Source organism: Tyto alba, unplaced genomic scaffold (genome assembly GCF_018691265.1).
Source record: "Tyto alba isolate M040663 unplaced genomic scaffold, T.alba_DEE_v4.0 Super-Scaffold_13, whole genome shotgun sequence".
NCBI lineage: Eukaryota > Metazoa > Chordata > Aves > Strigiformes > Tytonidae > Tyto > Tyto alba.
Genome location: NW_024881275.1, coordinates 26,315,559 through 26,343,556, shown reverse-complemented (window position 1 = coordinate 26,343,556; position 27,998 = coordinate 26,315,559). Strand labels below are relative to the sequence as shown.

General features: G+C 35.7%; 1 long non-coding RNA gene across 1 annotated transcript; it reads right to left on the bottom strand.

Annotated features, from left to right (window-relative positions):
- Window positions 1-29: 29 nt before the first annotated feature.
- LOC116964804 lies at window positions 30-27,998 on the bottom strand. The gene is made up of 5 exons (XR_004408961.1): window positions 27,881-27,998; window positions 22,410-22,590; window positions 18,967-19,133; window positions 18,507-18,589; window positions 30-51 (listed from the first exon to the last, which is right to left on the bottom strand). It is a non-coding gene; the product is annotated as an uncharacterized LOC116964804 (long non-coding RNA).

Sequence of the window (27,998 nt, the reverse complement as noted above, 5' to 3'; positions counted from 1 at the left end):
ACATAGGGGGAACATACAGCAACAAAGGAAGTATGTGAAATAGGATCCTGTCTGATGGAACAAAACAAAGGAAATATGTAACCTAGCTGTAAATGTGACAGAACAATGTTTCAGCTACAACATGTGGTTTTATGGTTTCACAAGATTTTTTTGCTCTTCTCTATAATAACAGAGACCAAACCAGTCCTCAGCCTAAATCATAGATGTGAACAGTTGCTGAACAAGCCTCAAGATTCTTTGACTAGTACAAGCATAGAACCTTTCAGACTGCATTGCAGTACCTAAGATACACAAGGAATAGAAAGTTATGGGCCACATCAAACCACATTCATTCCTGATAAAAGAATGGAATTTTAAGTATTTTTTATATATTAAAATAATTTTTTACACCTTTTTTCTTCTTCTTTATGCCTTTGTCTCACCTTTTTCGCTATGTTATTCAGAATAATGTACAGACTTAGAGGGATGATGAGCACTCAGACCAGTAGAAACCAAAGAGTACATGCTTGACGACTGCTAAAATTTTTTCTAATCTTTCCTCTGTTTTAATCCACAGTAAATGTGACCTTTCATGGTCACTTATGTTCACTTTCATGTCCGCTTAAAGCAAAGCTTCAAAAAAGAGTTATACTCCAAAGACATTTTCCAACTCCCAGATTCCCACTAAGGTCAATTAGTATTAGACTCCATGTACACAGTCATAATCCTTTCTGCATCTGCCCAGAAAAAGGGTTACATGTTATTTTAAGGATCTTTTACCATACTTTGCTAGAATCTTTAATTAAAACCAACATTCATTAGGAGTGGAAAAGATGAGATTTTTTTCTTTACTCAGCTACATAGAACATGCTGGCATATAACAACTTGGTAAACTATACTTGTTTTGTTTTGATATTTACTTTGACAGCTTATAAAGAGCATAGGATGCACTTACTTACTCTCACACATTAGTTCAGACAGATATATAATTGTCTTTCTATATAGTACTGATCTGTATCTACCAGGCTTTGGATAATATACAAATCTAATCAGGCTGCATGTCAGTAGTTGGAAAATGCTACAGACCACTGCTACAGTGTTACATCAATACTGATATAATAAAGTTATAAAGTCATATCAATACATATAGATTTTTTTCTGAAACCACACAGATTACAGTACACTCAAGAGCTCAAATCAATTATATTTCAGGTTGTCTGAGTGGAGTCCAATGTCACAATCCTAACGGGCATGTATGCTGTTCTACAGATGTATTGAAAGCAAATTGGAAAAACTGTTTTTACCATATCATAAAACTGTCATTCATTTTTGTCTGTTTGACAGTCTTTTTGTCAAGATCACACATTAAAAAAAACAAGAAATTTCAAAGTTCTCAGTGTGCCTTACAGTAGGCCGCATACCTTAGTTAAATTAATTCTATTAATTTCCTCACTTATTTACATAAGTGTGAAAGGAAAAGGAAATTTTAACTGCAAGACTTAGGTCACCAGTTCTGTAGGGGCATTAATGTACACAGGGACATTTTCAAAGATAAGTAAAATGTGTGTTCATCAAACAACAAAACAATTTCAGGCAACAATACATAAAAAGAAAGAATAGATTCACTTTTCCTCTGATTTCTGACATGCAAAAAAAATCAGAGAAAAACCTGTGAAATCCAAAGGTACAGAGTAAAATCCTTACTAAACAATGAATGGCTGGACTCTTAATAGAATCATTAATGAATCTGAACATCTGCATCACAGTAACTAAATTCTTGGTTAGTGATTCTTATTTTTCTTATTTCATGAACCAGCATTTACACTGGATTCCATGATTTTTTAATTGGTACCCACAAAACACCTTCATTCTTAAATTGCTGCATTTTGCCAGCACAGTCCCAAACTTTTAAGATCAACTGCTAGTAAAAGAGAGCAGCTGGTGGAAGACACATTGTTGTTAAAATATCCAATGAAGAACTATAAAAAAAAATCTACCCTAGTCTGAAATAAATTCAGTAGCCCAGTACTATATGAAATGTGTAGTATATTCCTGAATCTTAAAGAGAGCAATTTTCAGTGTCTGTTTTAGCCCAAGAAATCTCTAATCTATCATGTATGTATTTGAGAACATATGAGGGAGCACAGAAACATGCATCCAAGTATAAAATATATTCCAAAATGTCAGATTACTAGAGCTGTTCTCACAACATACTTACTTGGAGGCAATATGAACATCACTAAGATATAAATGGCTACTTGATACATAAGTAAACTTAATGGCTTTAAGTTAGTAAATGAAAACCACCCAAAATGTAATACTCCCTTCATACTTTTAGTAATAAAGGAAGCCAATATAAATTCTGAAGCTCTGTGATTCATACAGCTTGAGTTTATGCAAACCAAATCAAAGATTATCACTTTCAAAACTCACAGGGTCAATTTGCAAATTAATGAGCAGTACATTGTTATTTAGTACAATTAAATCTCATGCAAGAAAAAGTAAAATAAAAAAATGAAAGTAAACTTGCTATAAATGTTTTAATGGGTTCAGTATAAATTATTTTGCAAGTCAATAAAGCTAAAATAAAATTTCTAAGCTGTTAAATAACATAAAGAAAATATTAGTATATTTCTCCACCTCTTCCAAATAATCAGTGTGTTATCAACCAAAATGAAATTGCTGTTACTACAAGAGTGGAAGGGACTTTAGAAATCTAGTTACCACAGAGTTAACTTCTGTTTCTGTCTTAAGTTAAAATAAAACATCATGTGTCTGTTGGTAGAGTTCCAAAGATTTGCAAATAGAGGGTTAGAGATGTTTCAGAAATTCATCATTAATAAAGATAGCTAAATGATTACACCCCTAAGACTGAAGTGAACAGGACCAGAAAAGAAAGGTTGTGCTGTCACTACTTTGCCAGCTAAATATTACAAGGTGTAGAGGCTTCTCCTGAACCATCACAGATAGATTGCAAATTGAAAATACATGCAATATAACTAGTCCTCAGAGCACAGCAGGTCTTATTACACTAATGAAAAGTAAAGATTGTGTTTAAGTGATAATGTAGAATGTGACCATGGAACTATAATTTCAAATTAAAACCCTGTATTGAGAAACTCCCTTCCTGAGGAAGGGCTAGTGAACTTTAAATAGTTTTGCTGTTCCCATATTTGCTTGCTGTGAGATTAATCCCCAAGAGATTTTTGTGAAATAACAAAAAAAAAAAAAAATAGTTTCTGCTGCTTTGTTACATGTTGTGTGGGCAAGGATGCATGATCAATCTTAATGCATCAGATCTTCTGGACAGTTAAGAGTTGTAGTTTAGTGTTCTGGCATGCACTGGTCATCTATGTATTGGTTAATCACGCAGAGGATGCTCTTCTTTCTCAAGAGAATCATGATATTCATGGTTTGGACTGAATTAAAAATATGGATCAAGACATTAAGACAGAGTGATCTTGGGTATAGACTGATTTGCATCACACTCAGTGAAACATCAGGAAATCATCATCATCATCACAATAATGTAGTACATGAGAATAAGGAGGAGCTGCTGCTCCTGCTTTTGGTTCCAGGCAAAGGGATTTCACACAAAAAAGAGGATGGGGCTGAAATATATCCTGTAGCTTTTAGCCCATTTTAAGGGCTAAGGAATACATTAAAATGCTTTGTTCATCAAATCCTTAAGGGCCTACTAATAAAATACAGCTGGGAACATCACAAAGGTAATTTGTGCAATTTTAATTATATATTCACTGCTATGAGTAGCAAAAATAATAAGACTTTTTTCCCCTTCTTAAATATATACATGGCCCCTATTACAATAGAGGAGAGGGCATAACACCTCTCTCATTGGTTCTGAGGAACACTAATGCTTGAATTTTAAAGGATTCCTGAGATATCTTCTGGGAAAAAACTGTTCGAAAAGAAGTAGGCCCAGAAAGGTGATTCACTGTAGTAGCAATCAAGATAAATTCAGTCCGTGTGAAAGAACAACAGAATTCCTGTGCACCTACCTATGAAGCAACAGGTTAGCTAAGCTACAGAAAACATATGCACATTTCCAGCCTTTAAAAAAAAACATGCTTTCAGCCACCGTGAACTCCTGCAGCTCTTAATTCTTTAGTTTAATCATTAAGAAAAAAAAATTGGACCAATTCATCTTTCCTAATTTGGGAAAATGGTCCCACTGTTGGCCCCATCAAGTAGTAATTTTCACAACAGAAATGTGAGAGAAGTGTAATATGTTATTGCTAGTTTCTTACTGTAGTATTTGTGACAAAATTACTTCACTTATCAAAGTGCATGGGAGTCAGTAGCTGATGGAGGGGCATGGGTTGTGTCATTATTTTCCTTAAATACAGGTGTGTTCCTCTTGTTCATCAAAGAGTTTCCTGAGATGTTTTCTCATTTTGGGTTCACTGCTATATCTAGTTTTTTGGAAATTCCTAACAATAAGGGCTTGGAGATGTATTTAGCTTTCCTGAGAAACTACAACAATCTCCAAGGGAATAAAAAGTTTTAACTTATTATAATACTATATCAAATGCCAGTAATACTAGAAAGGTACAAAGAATGGACATCTTAGGTTTGCCTTGCATGGATACCAAGGCACAGATACATCTTGTCTCTGTGTTGTATGGACTTGAGGAAAGGATGGAGCAGAGTAATTCTCACATTCACATACCCCAAGTACAGCTTCACCACTTGTCCCAAGTTATCTGTGGCAAGGTTGGTTTTTTTCTTTCATTTTTCAGATAGTAGAGCTAAGCAAAGGAAATCTATATCATCCTATACCTGAGGTGCGAGATTTCTACAGGAAAATAATATAAACCATAAAAGAATAATATGAAGAATTATATTGAGGGGTTTTTGCTGGAGTAGGTAGGGATCCTGGCAGTGAATGAGAAATTTTAGTGTCCTATTCTCTGCATGAATGCAGAACAAAATAGAGTCCCTACCCCAAACATCTTACAGAAGAACAAAAGTAGATACAATCAAGCAGACTTGAGAGACTACAAAAAAAAAAACAGATAATAAAAAGCTTCTTCAAAATACATTTTGAATGTTTTAAGAATAGATGTAAGAATTCATTGACCTTACTGGTTGCAATCAATCACACAGTGATCCATACCAGGGCTGATATCTTACTGTATAGCATGGCACTGGCTGCTATCAGAAGCAAGTCATCAGAAAGGATTGATGATTAATTTGACAATTTTTATGTTTCTGCTTACCATAAATATAAAGTTGAAATCTTTCAGCACATTCTTTGTTCCACAAGGCTCCACAATATTTTTCCCAAAAGCTTCATTCTTTAGAGACTTCCATGATACTGCAGCTTTTCAGTGAAACTATCCTGGTGAGCAAGACCTTAAAGATTAGACAATGGCGGGGGACAGAGACATTTTTCTATTTGTGTTGTGCATCACTGTAACTATCAAGCTGCATTTGGCTTACTATTTATTTTTTGCCTCTCTGTTTCCCCTTCATCTTCTTTATTTTAAAGATTAAGACAATTTTATTTTGCCTTTTCTTCATCACTTGTTCAATTCGAAAATTCTTCTTTCACTCCCTTTGAATCTTTAATTTGCATTTTTTCTGGTTTAATGTTTGATATTTTCCTTTCTTGTATAAAGATTTTGAGCTAGGCAATTATTTTTTACTAAAGTTGAACTAGTGTGACCAATACAAGAGATAACACAGCTGGATGGGATCTATCCTTCAAATAATTTAATGTTTCCTTTTGCTTAATTGAATATTAACAAGCTCTTTCTCCCCCACCCTTTTATAAACATAATACAATTATCAGAATAGCCTATAATTTATTACAATACCTCACAGAATGCTATACTAAAATATCTGGATCCATTTCAACTTTGATTTAGATACTTTGTCAGAAGTTTCTTGTATTTTTTATATAAATGCTACCACAGTTTAAAATGTTCTACATACATGTTACAGCTATATCAGTGAAACAGAAGGATTTTTGAGAACAAGGAATATATTTATAGAATTTAATAGTTTGCCCTGTATGTAGCAAGTTTGTTAAGGTAGAATATCAGTGTCATTAATGTTCAATCTGGAAAGTAGTCTGAAATGTAAAACTGAAGTTGATGTAATTGAGACAAGGGAGTAAAATGATATTCAGATGTGCTAGCAACTGAACCTGCACTCTGCTGCTGCCTCTTCTATGCCAGCCAGTGACACAACACCATCGTCCAGATACCTCTGCTCTTGCCTCCTGTTAGTTCAACTTGCTTGTGATATACTAATAGTCTGGCTACCAAGGACATCCATCAAGAAAGGGTACCCTACATACAGTACATTTCAGATGGTGACAGACTTTACTAGCAGGAAGAAAGGAGAGCCTTGAGCCTTGCTTGTACTGCATTATAACTCATAACAAGTGAGAATATGTTTTCATTTTCCATATCATGCCAGAAACTATAAAGATCATAACAGATAGGGCAGCATTCTTCATTTTATTCCACCTAGTCATTATATTGCTGCCTGAATACAGTGTTTGGGATGCTCAGAGCCAAAGAGCAAACCTACAAATGCTTCTAAAATCACAAAACACAGACACATAGCTCATACTAAAAACACTGCAGGCATAATATGTTAGACAGGCTGATTTGATCTTTTGGAAATGGATTAGCATTGAAAATTTTCTATGCCATATATGAAGAAATAGTGCAAGCAAGATATTGAAAACCACAGAGTGCTCTGTAGGAAACATTAAGAACAGGACAACTAAATGAATATCCAGGGAAAATAGATACTATAAAATTGGATCCCTGTTGTATCAAACTTTGTGGATGATATTACCAATTTGGAAAACAGTAGATTTCAGGGGTTTTGGTAACAGAAGTTATATGGAATATTGTTTAAGTCTCTATTTTTGCATTGAAATCTAAAACACTTTCACACATATTAAAAATAACTCTGTCTTCCTTAGTATCCAACAAAATTGTTGTCTTAAACTGCACTATCTATTTGGAATCACAGTAAAATTGTTGAAAGGTGAAACAGAGTGGAAATCATCTGTTAGCTGATCCTGAGGATTAACTGACACAATTTTCTTAATATATTTTACACTTAAACCTCACATGATAAAGCAGTGCATGTTACACTTATTTCCTTACAGAATAAAAGTCAGAGAATATAAAAGCCACACAAAGGTAAATTAGAAGTGCATTATATGGTCAAAAATAACTATTGAGTTTTAGTTCTTCAGTTTCTTTATATTCAACTTAAGATACTAAATAACATTGTATGATTGTTGAAAACTTTGATGAGTTTTTCAGGACTCTTAAGGTGACACTTTAAAATTTTAGACTCTGAAATTATAAACAATCTTTAGAACTTTATCTTGTTAATTCTTCTGAAGAAATTCTCTTTGCTTTGAATTTTTGAAAATGGTAGTTGAAGAGAGCTTGAAGTTGTAAATGTCCCTAATAGTTTCAAGTTCCCGTAACAAGCGAAAATGGGAAATCTTTAAACAATGTGGGAATTTCACAGTTTCCTCTAAAATACTGGCTTCAGAGAAAATTACAATTATCTAGAAGCATTCTTTTCCTCCTATCTTTTCTTAAATATTTTATTTTATTATAATATTTTGTAAATTGTTGAGCAAATAATGTCATATCACCCTTCTGTCTCCTAGGGACCTGTGATTCTAGGATAATCATAGAATCCTAGAATGGTCTGGGTTGGAAGGGACCCTGATTGTCTCGTTCCGAACCCCCTGCCATGGTCAGGGACACCTTCCACTAGATCAGGTTGCTCAAAGTACTGTCCAGCCTGCCCCAGGGATGAGGTATCCACAGCCTCTCTGGGCAACCTGTTCCAGTGTCTTACCACCCTCACGGTAAAGAAATAAGTAGACACTTCATTTTGCAGATTTCTTTTTGGTTTCAGGAATCAGCTGCAACATGATGATTGAGTTGCACTCAAATGTAATTGTTACAAAAAGCTATGAAACCTTGACACTCATAAGACGCTGACAAAAGCATTTTCCAAAACATGCATACTTGACATAACACAGCCCTGAACTTCAGCATGCGTAGAAAAAGAAATATTATTTACCCAAAATGTAAACAGCTGGGATGCATTTATCAGGGTCAGAAAATTTGGGTGCTAATCAGTTTGGATTAATGATGTACAAATAATCAGTTGCACTTAAAACAGATATGTTGTCAAAACATTGCTCATTTAATCCCTGATAAATTATGAAGTTTATAAATCAGATTTTTGCAGATAATTGAAGATTATTTAAACATATGTGGAAAGCAGATTGTGAATCCAGTTCCAATAAAGTAAACTATATGTCTATTATGAGCCTTTGTACTTCTCTATTTCATAAATCCACAGCTAGTTGTATATACAATTATATACAACTTTATATCTAGACTTTTGACCTTGAAAAATGCCATACATGAATTCATTTTTAAGGTCCTTTCAGTGAATCGGATCAGAATACATAAGGTTTTAAAACAAAACAAATAACTTCTAGATTGGATGACTTGTTTTCACCCCTCTCCACCTGTCTCAAATGAGAAATACAGGAGGAGCTTTCCTTAAGGGTGTTTACATAAGTCCTTCGTTAACATGGTTGTGTCTTATCAAAGCTACATGGTATATCTGCTTGATTTTTACAGAAAAACCCAAAAGTACAAACTCCCTATTGCTTCACTACAAAATTCATTTCCGCTTTAGAAGGAAACTCACAAATTTCTGAAAATTGATAAAAAAATCCATATGCTATTTCCTTTTTTTTTTTTTTTGATGACGATGATGCATGTCTTGTAGTTTATTGACAAAATTTTGTGACACGAAGACAATGGCAATGAGCTCCGTCTTTAGGTATCTTCTAAAGTACAAGTACACAAAATGAAATATTTCTAAGCATTTATGATGTTAAATAAAATGAAATTAATAATTAAAACTGTAATTTAATATTAAGTGTTCTTTGGCTGACTCTCCTTCTTCTGCTTTTCATTCCACAAGCATATGCAATCCTTTTTCTCAGAAAGAACACCATGAATCATGTTGTGATACTGCATTTTGTACTTGGAGAAACAGCAGCTGACAGGTAGGTGCTGACATACATGAAAAGTTGTCCACTGAGCACACCCAGAAGATTCACTCCACTCTGATTTAAACTATGTCAGACAAAGCCAAGGGTAGAAGAGAATAAGGAGTTTGTAATTAGTGATGTCCACAAACATCGCCAGTTATAATCCTGGCATAACAAAAGCAATAAAGTGCTGAAGAGTGAAAGGATTACCTACAGGGATAGCTACAAAATGACTTGCAGTGACCATTTTAATTGTAAGTAAAATAATTTCCTATAACATTTGAGATTTTTGTAAACCAACACCCACAGGGCAAGATCTGCTGCCTGTTTCCTTACCACTTCCCAGGCTTTGCTAAAAGTTGTATTAATGATTCTTTAACCTTTGCTGTCAATAGTTTCCTGATAAAGTCAACAAAACAGACATGACATATCCACTTCCTAAATTTAATAAATTTTTTATAAAAAACCCAAATAGCATTATTCCTGCAGCTCTGAAATGAAGAGGCTGGTCTTAAACAATAAAATATTCTATTCCTAGCATCTTTCCCTGTCAACTTTGTGGACTGCCAGCTGCAGTGCTCAGAATCTGTTGCTTTCATTGCCAAATCAACATTGTATAAATATACTGTATGCTAACCAATAAAAACAGAATAGATGTGAAGATAAACAGCCCTGTGTCTGCTTCTGAACAGTAATAATAAATTTGTGGGTAATATGAAGGTGGGTAATTGGCAGACTCAAGCCTTTTGTAATCTAGCATACAAGAAAAAAAAGATGAGTTATTACTGATGTATCTTTGACAGAACAAAACACATGTATTATTCAGTGACCTGGCCAAAACATCTTCTCATTGCAGGTCTCTAATCAGATACAGCAATGCATAAGCAAGGAAACCAAAAAAGTCTATTTCCTTTTGCTAGGAGTTGGTTTTGTTTTGAGAGTAGTTTTAGCCAATGAGACATGTTGTTGCCTTCAAAAATGAAAAGCTGGCGGTATATTGAATACCCTCTTTTTTCAGTTCGCAAGACTTTATTTGGAATTCCTAGTTAAAAACCCAAAAGGATCTAGATCAGTTCAATACAGTGACCAACCACTACTATTTCAGACAACAGCTGATATAATGTCATCTGGGAATAAAAGTTGGATTGATTTGAGAAGACTGTAGTTTCAATTCTTACATTTCTACCGTTTTGCTACATTTTTCATCTGCAGCTTTCACCATCGGAACACTCAGAGTAAGGCAAAGACCACAGCTGTGATCCATATTCTCCATAGAATAATCTAAATAATTTATCATTATGTGGTGGTGGAGTTACACCCCATAAACCCTTCAGATCTACAAAAGTGTGCACATACTTTTGCTTATTGGAGCCTTTCCTGTGCTAGCATTTACATTCAAAAATCCAGTCACTTGGGTGCACCATTACCAAAACTGAGGAAACATTTCAAAAAAATACAGAAATGCTTACCTAAGTGAAAGTAAGTTAAAAGTCCTTGACTGTGTTTGTACTGCATTTTGATGCTCACTTTCTACAAATATTTAAACTAACAAGCTGTCTGATAAAATGACGCAAATTTTGCTGAACACTTTTGAATTGTTTCTGCATGCTGCATTGGGTGCAAACCATAACCTCCAGATTTCTCCACATTTCCAAAACCTGAGCAGTAGTTTGATTGTCCATTATTTACTCCCAGAATTTGGAACAAATGTGTACTTAGATTTAGTTTAATCTCTTGTGTTTAACGGTCATTTCTCAGTTCCTCTCAGAAGAACCATCTGATCCTGAGTGTGCACTCGTGTTTCTTTCTCCCCAAGGGCCAAGGATATCTTGGGTCTGTTCCTGACTCAGTCAACATCAGGTGGTCTGCTGGATATTTTTATCTGTGTATAATAAATGGAGATTCTTTAAAAAAAATTGTGATCCTATAGATATTAAGCTCAAATATGTCCTCATCCCTTGTTTTTCCCTTTCCTCACACCCTTGCCTCACCTTCCCTTCTCTTTTCACACTCTGAATCAGGAAGGACATCTTTTGAGAGGACATTTTAACACAGCATTTTTCTGGTAAAGTCAGCAGTTGTGTCTCCAGGATTTTTTTTGTTTGTTTTTTTTTTTTTTGTTTTTTTAATAAGCCATATTTCATGCCATCAACATAAGCAGAAGGTCAAATCCTTTGATTTTAAAAAGCACGGTCATATTCTATGTTATAAAACTTAAATAGTCATAAATATATGTGAAGTACAGATAGAGGTTGCTTCTCCACAATGTTTTGTCTCCACTTTACTTGGGCTTATAATTTACATTGGGATGGGTAGTCTTGGCTACCTGGGACTCCTGAGATTTTCTGAAAATAAACACATGGAAAAAACAGGCAATTGCAAATATAATTGTGTTGCAGACATTTCCAAAAACTGTACTACAAAGAACAAGAGATTTCACTTTCTAATAGAGAGCTAGATCATGAGTGTATTATGGTTTCTCAGTGTATGTAACAAATTACAGTGCCAGGCAAGGTTACTCATGTTAGCTTTAAGGATGCTAGCTGGAAGGTGACAGTGGGACAGCTGCATTAGCAAGGGTTTGTAGGGGCTAATGGGATGCTCCCAGATCTACATGCTAAGACAGGACACTTCATTAATGTGAGGCTGCAGTTTCCAGACACCTAGTGAGTTCATTCGTGATATTATTGTGGGGCACTGCACTACACTACATTGACATATCTAAGTGGTTCTGCTCTTTGGAGTCCTTATGCTTTCGAAGAGAAATAAAACATGAAAGAAGACAGCCAGCATACATTGATCCATAACGTGCTGGACACTTGGCTCACCAGCTCAATCCCACACTACAGTCCACCTGCACTGTGTGACAGAGGCACAATTAAAATGGCAGAAGTTCACCGGCTACCACAGGACTATCAACACTTTACACTTACAGCACACTCTAAAGATATCGTTATATATATTTGTACAAATAGAATAGTCCAATGACTAAATAATCATGCTTGAATGTTTTGCCATCTTTTCTTCCCAGAGAAGTTATTTGATTACAAGCATTAATTAAGAATACACATGTGTTCAAATACACTGAAGGCATTACCATCCTCTGCTAAAGTATAAAGAAAAAAAAAGAGATATTACAGGCCCAGTTTTCCTTGCACTTATAAGTAGTGATGACACATTCATCCTTTCATTCAGAGGTGAATGTATAATGGAGGCTGCAACGTTTTTAGGGAGCTATTCACCCAATAGAAAAAAAAAAAATAAAAAAGGCAAGACTAAAATGTAAAGCATACTTTACAGACAGGAAGCATTCATCAGCATGTGAGCTATGACACGCCTGTTATATGAGATTGTATTTTTAAGATTTTAAAGACTCATTAGAATTTTTAATACCTTAATTTGAAAATAAAATTGGCACTTTCTATTTTTGTTCTTTGTTAAATCAGTATTTTTTCTTATAGGAAATACCAACTTTAATCCATAACTTACAACTGAAATACACATAAAAAGAAATTCAAATATAACTTTATAAGTCTCTGGAAATATACTGTGTGGACAGAAGGAGCACTTTTTACTCATCTTGACTCATATCAAAAAGTGTCTTCTCCCTGTGCCAAATTAAAGTTTAAAATCTCACAAATGCAGCTAATCCCTGACTATATGATGGGGAAAAATATGAATCATGGATTAAGAACACACAGAAAAATAATTTTTCAGATGTACTTGCACCTCAGGACTATCTCCAGTTTCAATGCAGAACCCCAAACCATTGAAGTTTCACTAGAAGAAGTCATGAACTTATGTGAACCTTGGTTAAAATCTGGCCTGAATTTGTAATAAAATAATAAGCCAAGTAAGTTTGTTTCTCCTACTTTTATGAGGACTTCAGAGAACTGGACTTCTTATCTAACTTTTCTGCTGGTGTGAAGTTGTGTCATTCATAAGCAACTATGATACAATCCAGATAAATGTCTTACTGAGGTACTCTTCTGTTAATCATTGTTAAGTGGTTTATAATAAAAACAAACTTGCTCAAGTAAAAGTGGTTGGGGACTCTTAGCTGGCATCTTTTGTCAGTGATCAGAAAGTAGAAAGCATGCCTTCCCATAACATTATCTTTACCATTTTATTTGCATTACAGTCATGACTGTAAGTGCTTCCTGGAAGCCGCTCTAGTCCAAACAAAGATCTAGGACTTCACCTTTGTTATTTCCACTATTAGCCCACCAAATAAAAACAAAAACAAATATACTTAGAGAAATTATATGACATGTAGCAAACAATGTAAGCATCAACTTACTTTTCCAAAAAATGTGTTTCATTTTTTAACACAGGCAGATAAAACATTATACCAGAACAGTTCAGGGCCAATAGGGGAGAAGAGTGCTGCAAATCACAGATGAGTGTTATCTTGCATCTCTAGTCCTAATCCATCAATGTGGAGAGACCTTCACTGGAGTCAAGGCACTTTGTTACCTCACTCTACTTGAGGTTTTCTGGGAAGATTCCCATTGATGTTGAAGCTCATGACATCAGAAAATTCTACATAAGATGCTGAGAAATACAGCCCTCTGCGTTGTTTCCCTGACATCTTACAGAATTACTTTTAAACATGCTTGTACATATATATTATTATATCTATATATTACTTTTGTTCCTCAGCACAAACTATAAAACCTATAAAAGAATTACATACAGTTCTGTGAATTATAGTTAATTTACAGTTGTGTTTGATTCCTTTTAAAAGTGAAGATTAAATCTTCAATCATAGAAAAGTTCCACATCTTAACCTTTTGTGTGAAAGGGATTCCATTAGAAAAACAAGATAATAGCATCTGACTCACATCTAAATGAGTCATTCAATTATGCCACAAACATCAAGGAAACTGAATGGGCTAGGACTTTAAGATAGTCTTGGCCATTGGATATGCTCTGAAAGCATCTAAAATCAGTCACTTAAGAACTGTAAACAGAGAATAGAGATTTATTACAGTATTCAGAACAACATGGCACCACTGCCTTTATGTACAGCTATGCTCCAATTTCTGAATTGGAAATGGCAGCATTCCTTTCAAATACAGGCAAAGAGGAGAGAGTAGAATAAACTTGCTCTTTATGCCCTGCATCATACAATATGCTTTATAGCAGTGCTCTTTGTTGTTTTATATTTTCACAGTAAACACACACACAAACAAAACAAAAAGGAGGAAACTGAAAAATATTGCAATTGAATTAAATATCTGCCCTCAAGAAAGCACAAATCTTTCACAACTAATGGCTCACATCTGTAGTCCACACAGAAGCACAGATCATATTAAAGCAAATAAGTGCAATGGCACTGTAAGAACCAAAGGACTGCAATGTAGAAAGAAAAAAAAAAATCCACACTTTCATGCCATTTTGAATTCACAGAGTGAAATCCTACCTAATTGTCCTGGTTTAGTGTGGATAGAGCTTTTTTTTTTTTTCCTTCTTAGTAATAGAATAGTGCCATGTTTTAGGTGCAGTATGGGATTTGGTGTGAGAAGAATGTTGATAACGCACTGATGTTTTTAGTTGTTGATCAAGGACTTTTCAACTTCCCATGTCCTGTTAGTGCACAGGTACACAAGAAGCTGGGGGAAAGCAGAGACAGAGCAATGGACCCAAACAGGCTAGTGGAATATTCCGTATCTTGTAACATCATGCTAAGTATATAGGTGAGTGTTGATCAGGAAGCTGACTGTCGCTTCCATAATTGTGTTTTCGGGATTCTCGCTTCTCTGAGATTGTTAACCAACAACAGGCGAGGCATCAGTCTGCAGGTGGTGGGCAATTATGTTGTGCATTAGTCATTTTTATTTTCTATTATTCCTATTATTTTTTTTATTATTGTATTTATTTTATTTTATTTCAATTATTAAATTGTTTTTATCTCAACCTATGAGTCTTCTTACCTTTATCCCTCCAATTCCTGAGGGTGGGGGAGGGTGAGCAAGCAGCTGCTTGGTGTTTGGCTGCCAGTCAGGTTTAAACCACAACACTACTAGGATTTGAAGCTCACAAAGAGCTATGAGAAAATACAAGATCTTGCAGCTGAGTACAAAACAGACCAAAAGTGTTGTGCCAATTTTGCAACAAACACCCATCCAGTTTAGAAGATTTCCATGCCTCCAGCTATTCAGAGTATGTGGGGATGGCACCTGGATAATCACCGAGCTCCTAACTTAGCAGGGAGGGAAGGGCAAAATCCCCATGATTGACTGACACTTAGCCATGCCAGGGAGACTAATTTGATCACCATCTATATGTTCTCTGTGAGGAACAGGAACAAAAGCAAAAATCTGATTCTAGCTGCAAGTGACACATAATTCTGGCATTTAGCAATTCAGTTTGGCAATCTTTGAATCTACAATTGTATTAAGAAAAAGCAACTGTATTAGTTATGGTAATCTCATTCTACTATTTTAAATGACGTGTTATTTGTGTGGGTGCTTGTAGTTCTCCATACTTGTATGCAAACAAACGGAAGAAAAGCCTGAATGCCTGCCAAACCGAAAAGGAAATAAACAGCAGGGAATTAAATAATTTTTTTAGAACTTTTAAGAAATAATTACAAGGAAGAAAGAATAAAACTCAAAAACACAAGAAAGCACTTAGCAGTAACTGAGGCTCCTTGGGACCTGGATCATGTTAAAGGATCTGTTCAGATGTATCCGACCTTTAATGTATTGTAAATTCATAGATTTTTAAAACTAGGAGGGATCATTAGTTATGATCATCCATTTTCATCTACCACAAGCTATAAAGAATTTCTCCCAAAGAGGCCTGAATAAAACCTGACACTTAATGAAGCAGGAGAATGTATTTTAGGACACAGGCAATTTTCATATAAAAACTTTGGTCCTACTTATGCTTGGGAAAACTGTACCAGCTGTGTATCCTCTTGTGCACATTTTAAGTATATTCATTACAGGACTAGCAGGAGTAACTCTCTCCCTTGCAGAGTACCTGAATAGGAAGAGGAAGCTTAGATGGGATTTCAGCAGTGGTCAGGGTCTCTTCACTGGCATAAGTTTTATCCTGTGTCAGTGCATATTAACATTAAAAGCAGACATGTACAGGGAAGTCAGCAAAGCCTTTCAGTTACCATTGCAGGGGTTTATTTACATACTAGGGCAAGAAAACAAAACAACAAATTGTTCAACGTGAAACAAGATAAATAATTAATGCTCAACCTCATAGAAAGAAAGAACCAGCAAATGGAGAAACCCTGTGTAACACGCAGCCCAGCTGAGACTGTAGCACAGTCTGGTGCTTCTACTGCTGGGCATCACAATTCTCTCACCCACAGCCTTTTTCCCCTGAATGTCTTTTCTAGGCTCCCTGGTCTAGGTTCTCACCAAATTTGAAACCATCTACCTTGTTCACCAGCCTCCTCTTTCATTAGCAGGAGAGCAGAGACACTACCTGCTGGTCTCACTTGTGTGTTGCACATGTGTAAAATAAATTACTTTATTGTAATAGCACAAATCATCAGTGAACTGACATCCAGAGATGTGGGAAATCATATTTAGCTTGGATAAACAACAAGTCTCAACATTTTGTGTCTTTATTTCAACACCAAAACCCTCCCTTCTTGGCAATAGGGCCTTCCTTAATCTCCTTTAATACAGAGAAAAACCATCATGGATTAATTAAATTTATGGTTCAGCTAGAGAAATTAAAAAGCCCAGTTGTAACATATAACAGTTGTGAGATAGCTGAGGGTAGACTGATGAAGTAGACAATGGACAAGAACTGAATTTTACTCACAAGCAGGGATACAATCAAAAAATTTAATGTCTGCTGAATCCTGCTTTCTTCCTGACTGTGCAGAGAAGCAGTAACCAGTATTACTCATGCAATAGGGTACAATAATCCCACTGAGGTGCTGCATAGCAATTGTTTCAGAAATTTGCATTTTCCCTCAAAGCCCCACACAGGAGTCTACCTCATGTTGACAGTAAGCACTCTGACTTTCTGTTCAAGAAAAGTATTTCACCTGGGAATACCAATCCCTACGTGAATGGGTTTTCTATACGTGTATTATAGGCCAAATTTCTGTCTCCTATCTGAAAACAGATGTTATCCTGCTGTGACTAGAGGCAAAAAATTAGAAAGAAAAAAGAAGGAAAAGTGACAAGAAGCCACAATAATTTTCCCCTAAATTGTGAAGGTTGTCTTTCACCTTTGCAAATCGGCTGCATTTTTGTTAGGCTACTGTTACTACTCTGTGTTCTTCATGTATCACACCAGGATTTTAAATACCCAGTACTATATTTTTGAAATGTTTTAAATTACATTAATATTTTCATTAAAACGTGTGTCTGACAATTGAGCTATCACTAAGCTAACCTTCTGAAGCTCAGCATGGAAAGACTTGCAATAGGAATTTTCTTTCTGAAGGTAAAAAAGAAAAATAGAAGAATTAATTATCAGAATCTAAACCCCAAATGATTTTATTCTCTTTTATCATGTATTTCATTATTGTTTTTTCCTTTCTGTCATGTTGTCTGAAAATTTTTTTCTGGTTATTCCTAGAAAAGACCCATCCTAATTTCTAGACACAAATGCACATCAAGACTATAACCAGTTCAGACTTAGTGAAACTTAGAATATAAAAATACAAACCCTCACCATATATTAAAGCTCTTTATATTAAACTAAAGCTAAGTTTAATAAAGAGAAATTGCAAGCAGGTAAAATATTGCTTCTCTTTGTTATTAAGGTGTGGTGAAAATTAATTCCTATGTAGAACGTGCTTTGAGATCTTTGCATGAAAGGCATTATTTTGCTTAAGAGCAAACTAGTATTATTAGGTATTATTAAAATAAATTGGAGGCAGAGAACATCATAAATGTTTCCCTGTAGATTAAATCTGAGAACTGGTCTCTGTTGCATTGTAGCTCAAGTTTAACCTTTAGAACACCGACATCGTATACATCTCATTTACACTGCAGAGATAAGACTCCCCTGGGCCTCCCAACCTCCCAGCCATAGCCTAAACAGCTAGTTGACAGCCAAAATACTGTAATTGCCAAGGAACTTTGTAAAGTAATTTGGATTACAAAAGGAAGCAAATAATATTTCAATGTAAAAATTTGTTTTGTTTTAAGGATATAAAATTGTAAATACACAACCATGTGGATCAGCTGCAAACCTCTTAGTTTTGAAGCCCATAATTTTGCATTATGACCCTCAAATCAGAGTCCATCCATAGAAAAATTACAAGACTTGGAAGGTTTTGGTAAAAACAAATGAATAGAAGGAGCAGAACTATCAGTTTTCTCTTGATTCTTGCTGTTGATTTTCATAATTTAAGATGTTAATTAAAGCTATTAAAATGCCAGCTCTGGAGACCAAGGTTCTCTGTATAATCAGAAAATAAGCATAACACAAAGCAGCATCAACACGTACTTACCAAATTGACAGTAGTGTCCACATGCAGAGGCTTGACAGGATTGTATTGTTCATTAATTTGCTGCTCCAGAAATGAGACTATATCTGGACATAAGGAAATTTATCAATTTAAGTCACATTCGGTACCTTGATGACCATCTGGTTTGTGAGCTTCTAAGACTTAGGCTTATAAATACTACACAATAGCCACAAAGCCTGATTAGAAAGGTATGAATTAAGAATAGGAGTAGACAAGAGAATGTACTTGAGAAGAGCCAGGACAAAAACGATAGACAATTCAGCTATTAACTGTGATGATTTTTGGTTTTGATTAAGATGTCAAAAAAGGAGAGACAGGTGTTTAGTTTATAAAATTGTTGCTATTGACATGTAAAACAATTAGATGTTTGAATATATGTAAAATGGCTAATAAAATAAAATTAATTTTTTATTGTTCTCATAAGGGTTATTTAGAAAGGTACCTTAGTATTGACAAAACTGTGTATCCTCTTGTGAACACCTGTGAACTGTTGAGTTTAATTGGGCAACAGCTGCTACTGATTGTGGGTTTTCTTGCTGTATCTCATTACTGCTTTCCCCTTTGCTCTTTCCTGATTGAGCATTGCTGGTGTTTGCTGCTTAAAGGACCCTAGAACAAACAATTAAAGATAGACAAAGAAAATGATTGAAATTTTGTACACACGTGTGTATTGTTGAGCTTACTCAGACTACAGCAGATGTTTGATGTACACGGATGGTGGTCTGGGGATATCACACACTGGCTGGCAGTCCTCACAATATCTTTCATTCTCCATCTAGGCATGAAGTTTTTCTGCAGAAGTTAGGAGAAACTGTGCTTTAAAGCTATTTATGGACTAAAAAGCTCAAAAAAAGCACCCGTAAAAAACTTTGTCATTTTGCCTTGGAATATATTCCTTGCTTTTTACTTCAATAAAATTATAAAGAAGTAATCATGTATGTCCTACTAAATTATCTTGTTAAGCAATCTTAGGACAAAGCTGCTGATCCTAAGAGCCAAACTACCATCTTTTGTGATGTTTAGGAGAATTAGGAATTCAGAGAAGACATTTTGAGTTCTGACCTTGTCAAAGCAGAGAAACTCAGAGTGCACAAAGTAGGAGAGTAAGTGGCAGATGAAAAATGAGGTTTTTCTGGAGAAGTGTAATGAAAGAAAGCAAAAGAAAAAGCCTTCTGTTTATCAGCCAGATGCCCATTGCAAAAGAACATAATTCTGAAAAAGTCTGAAGTTGAAAACAGAAGAAAAATACTAAAAATACATTTGGAAGAAAAGTTGCTTACTAATGATTTGAGTGAGACCAGAACTAGACTGAGACTACACTCCTGAAAATGGAAATTCCCACCTATTTTTGTGATACAGTTCTTATGCAGAGAGAAAATAGGATTAAACTCAGCCCTTCAGCTAATGCTCTTTAAAAAAAACAGTCATTGGATACAGTGTTCTGAAATAGCTATTAAGTAAACAGTCACTTTAGTTTGAGCATATAGTAAGTTTAAGTATAAGCCAATGAAACTGACTTTAATGCTGCAGGTAATCAACTGATACTTACAATCTAGGTAACTTTCAATTTGTGTAACACTACAACATATTATGAATATAGTATTATATACATTGATATTATCACCATAAAATTTACATTAATTTACCATATTATAACCACATGAAACCATTAAATATTCTGTCTTTCTAATACTGTTTTGATTTCCAATACTGTTATCATTAAGTTTATTTTTCATTTTCATCTCTTTGAGAACAGGAAAAAGAAAACAGACAACAAAGAAGATAGTAGTGCTGTGTGCAGCAAGTGAAAAAAGGTTTTAATAACATAAATACCACTTGGGTGATAAGTATACTTTACTTACATATATATACAATTTTTGCATGTTGAGCTGATGTAATATCTCTTTAAGTGGTATAGGACAGATGTATATTTGGATCTATTTTATCTTTGTGTAAGGATAGAAGTATGAAATATATAAATATGCTCAGAAATACTTATACCTATGAGAGTACAGGACAATTATGAATATTTATAATCCTGAATTGTGAAGAGTTGGAGTTGTATTAATTTGCATTACCATTAATAGCTTTAGATTTACCTATTAGCGTTCCTATAAATCTCATTAATAGAAGTCCCCTTAGCAATGTACTTTCACCAATTCCACAGCTTTGGCAATAGAAAGCATTAAGGTGTTCTGAGACAATTTTCAGCTAGAGTAGTGTCCCTGCAACTAGCAAGACATTTTTATTGCAACTTTGTGTTTTATGTCTTTATCTTTATTCATGAAGTATTAGTATTGTTAATACCCTCATAAGATAATTTCTATATACACAGAATACCTAATAATTGAGAAAGAATTTATTTACTCATCCTTCTTAAGGTAAGAAACATTTGTCATGACTTGACAGAGACACAGATGTTTACTTAAAGATCACAGTCTTTGTGTTGAATCATAAACATTAATATCAAGTTTACTGTAAGTATCATGTTTCTGGTAACTCTAAATTTTTTAGATAGTTTAGACTATAATATTTTGCTACTAAAATTTAGTTTGGCTACTGGGCTACTGGAGCTTCCACCTCAGCACGAGATGGCAGCTAGGTTCTGTGTTTGGAAAAAGGAGTTCACTGATCACCTCCCTGCTTGTCAGGTAGCTGTTCCCAGAAGAATCTGTACATATGTCTGTACCATCTCTGTCAGACCCATGCATTTTCCTGAGTCAGATACAATAATAGACCCATGACAACAGCCCTCTGTGCTGCTAAATGGCTTCCTCATAAGAGGAAATATAACAGGTCAGTTCGCAAGGAGTTAAAGGGTTCTGGTTAAGATGAAAACAGATGCAACCTTCATCAAAACTAGGAAATTATGTCTTTTTAAACACCAGGTAAACAGTTCTGAGATTGCAGCATTTTAAAGAATATAGATAAACTTCCTGAAATTCACCACAGTAAAATTAACATATCTTTCCTAAGTTTGGTTGCAAATAAGAGATATGCCCCTAGACAGTTTATAGCAATATCAAATAAATCAAGTTATGGCAAGGTACCTCAGTTTCATCATACATTTACCTGAATTTAACAGTTGCAATTTATATCAGAACCAATGACATATTTCCAGAGGTTATGGATTTTTCCTCAAAGGTTTGATTCTTGGCAGAAACAGCTAGCCATTTAGAGGAATAATGTTACAAATGCAGAAATTCTAGTTAGTTATGTTCAAATAAACAAAGTAGGATAATGACAGCAAAAGCTGCCAAAAACTTCACAAATATCTTGCCCTTCCAAGACCGATCACACCATTTTTAGCTACCCAGATAGTCCTTGAAAGGTCTTCTTTAGGCCCTTTTGAGCCATTAGAATAGTCATTGACCAATTTTAATGTGAGAATCATATAACACACATACACACACAGAATCACAGAATCACAGAACCACAGAGTGATTGAGGCAGAGTTGTTTGCCTAGGTCCATGTCCAGACAGGTATTGAATATCTTTAAGGAAATAGACTTAATAATATCTCTGGGCAACCCTTGCCAATGTTCAGTCATCCTCACACTGAAAAAACGTTTCCTGATGTTCAGGAAGAACCTATTCCATTTCAGTGTGTGTCCATTGCCTCTGCTCCTGTCACTGGGCACCACCAAAAAGAGACCAGCTCTGTTTTCTCTGCACCCTCCCTTCAGGATTTTATATACATTGATGACATCTTGAGCATTCTGTTCTCCAGGATGAATAGCCCAACTCTCTCAGACTTTCCTCCTAGGAAAGGTGCTCCAGTCCCTTAATCACCTTTGTGGTCCTTCATTGGACTCTCTTAAGTATGTCCATGTCTTTCTTGAACTAGAAACACATTTCAGTCACAGAAACACAGTGTAGCCTTACCGGGGCTGAACAGAGAGGAAGGATCACCTTCCTTGACTCGCTGGAAATAGTCCTAATAAAGCCCAGGATACCTTCAGCCTTCTTTGCCGTAAGTGAACACTGTTGGCTCATGTTCAGCTTGGTGGCCACCAGAACTCCCAAGCCCTTTTCTACAAAGATGTTTTCCAGCAGGGGTAACTCACTATGTTAATGATAATAAAAAGACAAAAAAGGAAATTACTGTAGAAAAGAAGCAAAGCAGGAAATAATTGTTACCTATGACCATTATTCTGTATTCACATATATCCAACATGGTCTAAGAGCCATATTCAAATTTATGAAATCCAGGGAGCCTACATTTGTGTCTGAAATGACAACTGACCCAACAAGTTTTAAGTACATATTCATTCCAGAAAGAGTCTACGTCCAGACAGAATCAAAGCTAGTCCCCATGATGGGACAGTTCAATTTAAAAATTGTGCCATCATTTTATAGCTATCTTCTTGCCTTGGGAATCTTCATCTCTGAGATAAGCAGAGGCTCTTTGAGTCTAATCCAGGTGAGCAGGGTTCACAAAGGTCTGAAAGCTGCATCATCTCTTCCTGACAGGAAGAAATGCCATGATGAGAGGTGATCACTGAGCAAGCAAAGATAAGGACTTGAATGTTTCTCATGCCCACACACCAACAAATAGAAAGTTACATGCAAAGGAGTTCTGGAACCTGTTGGGCTGGATGGGAGGATGCCCATATTTTGAAGATGTCAGCAGACATCTGCAGAAGCAGGGCACAGGGCCTACCAGAAACACCTGCTGAGGGCATGATTCTGTACAAATGACATGGTATCATGTCCAAACCCATCAATAGTGCTTCTCAGAAGGTTTAAATTCAGTTAGTGCAATGTTGCACCAGTGGGGGTCTACACTGTTTCTGGATGCTATCCAAGATTAATTATGTTATCTCAGGTGTGACTGGACCAGGTTCCACTGTGAAATACAGGTATGTCCCAAGCCTTTATGGATGTTTTGTAACTAAGTCCAGTGGATATTGAGTCAGGTATGATCTTAGCTCAATGAACTTCTCGGAGAGATGAAAGCTGAAAGATATCTCCAAATCAGCACCCAAAGCCAATGTTTTTGGAATAATTAAAAAAGAACTACAGTGAGACAGGATGATAAGGCCAACAGTGCTCAGGAATTCATCTCATAGCTTATCATGCCTATGTTACTGTTATATTGCAGCAGAAATACAGAAATGTGTCAGTAATGTGAAAAATTTTGAAGTATCCAACAACAAGAAGTGCCTTCCTTCTCCACTGATAAAGCAATAAATTGTAATTTCTCAGGTAGCTAATCTGTTATTATGAATCACTCTTTTGATTACCTGGGTGATTAAGGTGTTTAACATTGGAACTGAAAGCTGGATAAAAATAACTGTGGATCTGTAAACAATTTCCTGTTTAGATTCTTATAAAATTGTCCATGCCAACTGTTAAGACAACTCACAACAAATTAACAATAAATTTACAGTAAACCACAACAAATACATAATTCTCCTCCTACTTCCCAGAGGAAGCTGGGGACACAACCAGGTGGTTTTCTCTTCCCTCCCTTGCTATTCATTCTTTTTTCTCTCTCCTTTGCCTTTGTATCTTCTTCCTGGGTATTTTTAGCAGCAGCTTTGGAAAGGTGAAGTTGAAAAAGTGAGCCTTACACTGTTCTGAAGTCAGTGAGATTTCTGGTCTTTCTTATTTCCTCCAATAATGAAATCAAAACTGCTTGTCTTAGTGCCAAATAAGCTCCATCTCCAGATTCACCCTTGAGGCTGAAAAGCTCATTGTTTCTGAAGGAACATGGCTGTCAAAGGATGTCATCAATACAAAGACAGAGGCCTTTTCAGGGAAATCTTGAATCATGTTCATCAGTGGTCTTGAAGATTATTAATGAGACCTTGAGTTTGATCCAACATATTTATGATTTCATAATAAATTAATTAAATACATTCATTCACAAATTTTATAGTTTCTTTAAGTTAAAATCTGAAAATGGGGTTATAGAATTGAGGAAGAAGAAACCTACTGACTGCCAGTGAGTATGCTTAACTCATTGGAGCACTATTATTCAGCTTCTACCTTCTCTTCAGTCCAGGTGCACCTTGTTCAGCAGCTTTTAGATAGTTGATGATTTCTCCATGGACAAACAGGAAAAAGCTAGATATGAATCTTTTTTTTTTTTTTTTTTCCATTTCACAGCTGAGGGAACTGACAGACAAGTCTTGCCATAGGAACTGAATTTATATATCACCCTTCAGTTGTTTGTCCTGCTCCTCTTCTGGAGTTACCAGAAGCAGACATGAGCCAGACTCTCAGCAGCTGTGGCTTACAACTCAGTGTATCAACTTAAACTGAAGTTGAAGGTAGTTAAGACTAACACATCAGACTCCAAGAACTGCCAGCTGAAGAGTGTGGCACAGATTCACTCCTGCTACCTCTTCCACAGGGTCAGTAATAGTAGCAGAGGGAAGCAGCAGTCGTGCACGCACCACCCACCAGAGTTTATCTGTCACTCCTGGGTCAGACATGGTGAGGCAAGACAAAGATACTGTGTAAAAAAACAAGACTCTTCATATACATGTTGAAATGTCAACTTTTAGCTTAGAGATGGCTGATCATTTCTACACAGATTGTCTTCTTCCCCTTAAAGACAGGACTTTTTGTGGCCCAACTACTTACAGCTCTCTAGACTCCATCAGCTGTAATAATTTTTATTACTTAAAATATTGCCAGCATCCATCTTAAATATTGATATCTTGAATATTAGAGGCATTTTTATCTCACTTGATCATACAAAGCCCAGATTCTGAGCTCTCATCTGCTTCTACCAATCAGGCTCCTGATCTGACACTTACCCTTGTGCATTTTGGTGGACATCTTTAATTTCAACTTCCTGTTTCATTTTGTCTGCTCTAATAAATGTGCATGACATACAGATTGTGTCTTATAATACTGATTAATGGTCTTAGCTCTATTTATGGTAAATCTCACAAAACTTGTCACTAAAGTGAGTTTCTGTTCAACCTTTACCACAATTTTCATCATCCTTCTCAGAAACATAGAAATTAAAAACTGTTGTTCTATCTCTTCCTTGTAAAATTAAAGAAGCAATTCCACTTGGGGAAATGTATTTCCAATTTATGCTTTCCTTATTTATTTTATCACTTTATTACAAGTGTTTATTTCTTCCTGCTGTTTGGGCCCACAAAAGAGCTGCTCAGCTGAGTTTCCACATGCTTTTCTTATACTTGAACTCCTAACACATCATTTCAAAATAATGGATCAACTTATTTAAAAATTCCTTCCATGTTTTCATTTGAAAACCTGTTCTTTCCAACCCACAGTGGAAAGCCTCCATTGCTTTAACTGACAGCTGCATATAGCCCAGCAGTGAGACAAATATTTATAATTCCCTGAACAGGGGGGACAGTAATGAGAAGGATCATTGAACTTCCTTACAAGCAGCAGAAAGCTCTTCAGAACAATGCTGAAGCAGGAAACCTGTCAGATACAGTGGGTTTTGCTGACTCACTTGCTAGTACCAGTTTCTTCATGATTTCTTTAATTTGACATTTTCCTGTTCCTTTCTGTGGTGCTGTTGGCATTGCTGTTTCTTGCCCATTTGTCAGCTTTGATGCTTTTAAGACATGCAAAGCCAGTACATTAGCAATGCCAAAAAAAAAAAAAATAATAAATTCCATCTGATTATAATTCAGCAAGAGCTTGTACCAGCTTGATTGTTCTTTACCTTAAGGCTACCTGACAATACCGTAAGACCAGATTCAGAAGTAATATGTAGAGGAGCTTTAGTTCAAAGGCTTTGAGGCTGGGCTGGTTAACTGCCCTGGAATGTCAAGGCAGTCTCCTGCCTCACAGTCCAAGCAGGCACAAGCTCAGGTGGAACAGGTGACCTTATTCCCACTCCACTCCTTCAATACCCCTCCAGGAACGTGGGAGGGGAAAGCAGAGAAGGCAGATGAGAGTGTATGGTACTAGGCTAGAAGAGCAGTAGACCTCATGAGAGTACATTGTATCAGCTTTGCCAGTCTGATGATATCTAGCAAAGTGAATTCTCCTAATGCCATGTTATTCCTCTTTTAAGGCTTGTCTGCAATGGAAGACCCCTGTTTAAGGTTGGCAGACTTTAGTGAGAGTTAAAGCCAAAGAAAATCCCAGGAAAGATGCTCTGACAAAGACCCCAAAGGCAGTAATCCAGAACCTAGATGGATTCTGGTACTGTACTGTGGATTATTTTCCCTTCCCATTAAAACTCTGTAGGGGTTTATTTATATGGATCATTTCTGAGTTCCCTCAGCACCCTTATTTTCTTAAGTTATTGTTGTTGTTGTTGTTATTTTACAAAATAGATCATTTTCATATAACCTTTCCTTCTTCCTAAAGTCAATCATAAAAAATTGTTTACACATAACCCCTGAACTTGAATTTATAGTATCTGTCCTCCAGCTACTCTGGTATAGATTGACGGTCATGCTGCTTATGTCCAATACACCCCACAGAAACAACTAATGGACTTGGCAGATCTTTTAATGAAAGGAAAAGGGAGGACTGCATGCCAGTTTCATGTAGATCAATATAACAATGTAGGAAGCATTAATGGAAAAGGGACAGATTAGTATAATATTTGATAAGATTGAAACTGAGATTTATTTTACAGAAAATAAAAAAATCATACTGATAGATTTTAGAGTTCCACATTAATGGAGAGAGAAATATCAACAGTGATGGAAACCTCTCAGAGCAACTACATACAAAATGAGGCAAAAATTAAAGAATGTGTTGGAAAGTAGACACCTGCAAAACTTCTTCAGAAGAGTAAAAACTTTCCCTAATAAACACTTATAAGAAACACTCGGTATCAAGGGTAATGTAGAATTTCTCTCAGAAAGGTTAGTTTTCTGCTTTTTAAACAAGATACAAATTTTGACAAGCAGCCAATGAAGCAATAAAAGATAATAAAAAACATGGAATCTTTCTCTGATTTAAAAGTCATTACAGGATAATTTGAAGCAGATTGCATGGGATATGTTTCCTGTTTCTCTCCTCTGAAGAATCCTATTGTTTACCTCTAGAAGAAAGTGTACAGTAACTGGGAGGGTTTCTCAACAGAAGATGTGATAATTATAAAAAAAATAATTGCTGGCACAAGACTTTGTTTCTGAAAGACACACAAATAAGACAATAGTGACTTATTCTCAAAACAAATCAACCAGAAGTCATGTCTAAAATGATGCTTTCCTCCTTATTTAGCCAGCATCAGAACAAACAAGATTTTCTTGTGAAGCCAAAACTTAATGACTTCAGAATGGTTCCTTATTGGCTGAATCCAGAGTTAGCCAGGGACATGCAAAAGGATGGCTTTATCTGTAGCTAACACACATGATTATGTTAGTCAAATCTACCTGATGTCTAACTGTACCCACCATAGCAATTACCAATGTGGTTTCTCCTCTCTCTGGCTGCCTTTACCCATGTGGTATGTGCATCCCATAGCAATGAAGACTGAGATGCCAAGAGTTCTGTTTCAGTCAGCCAGGAAGT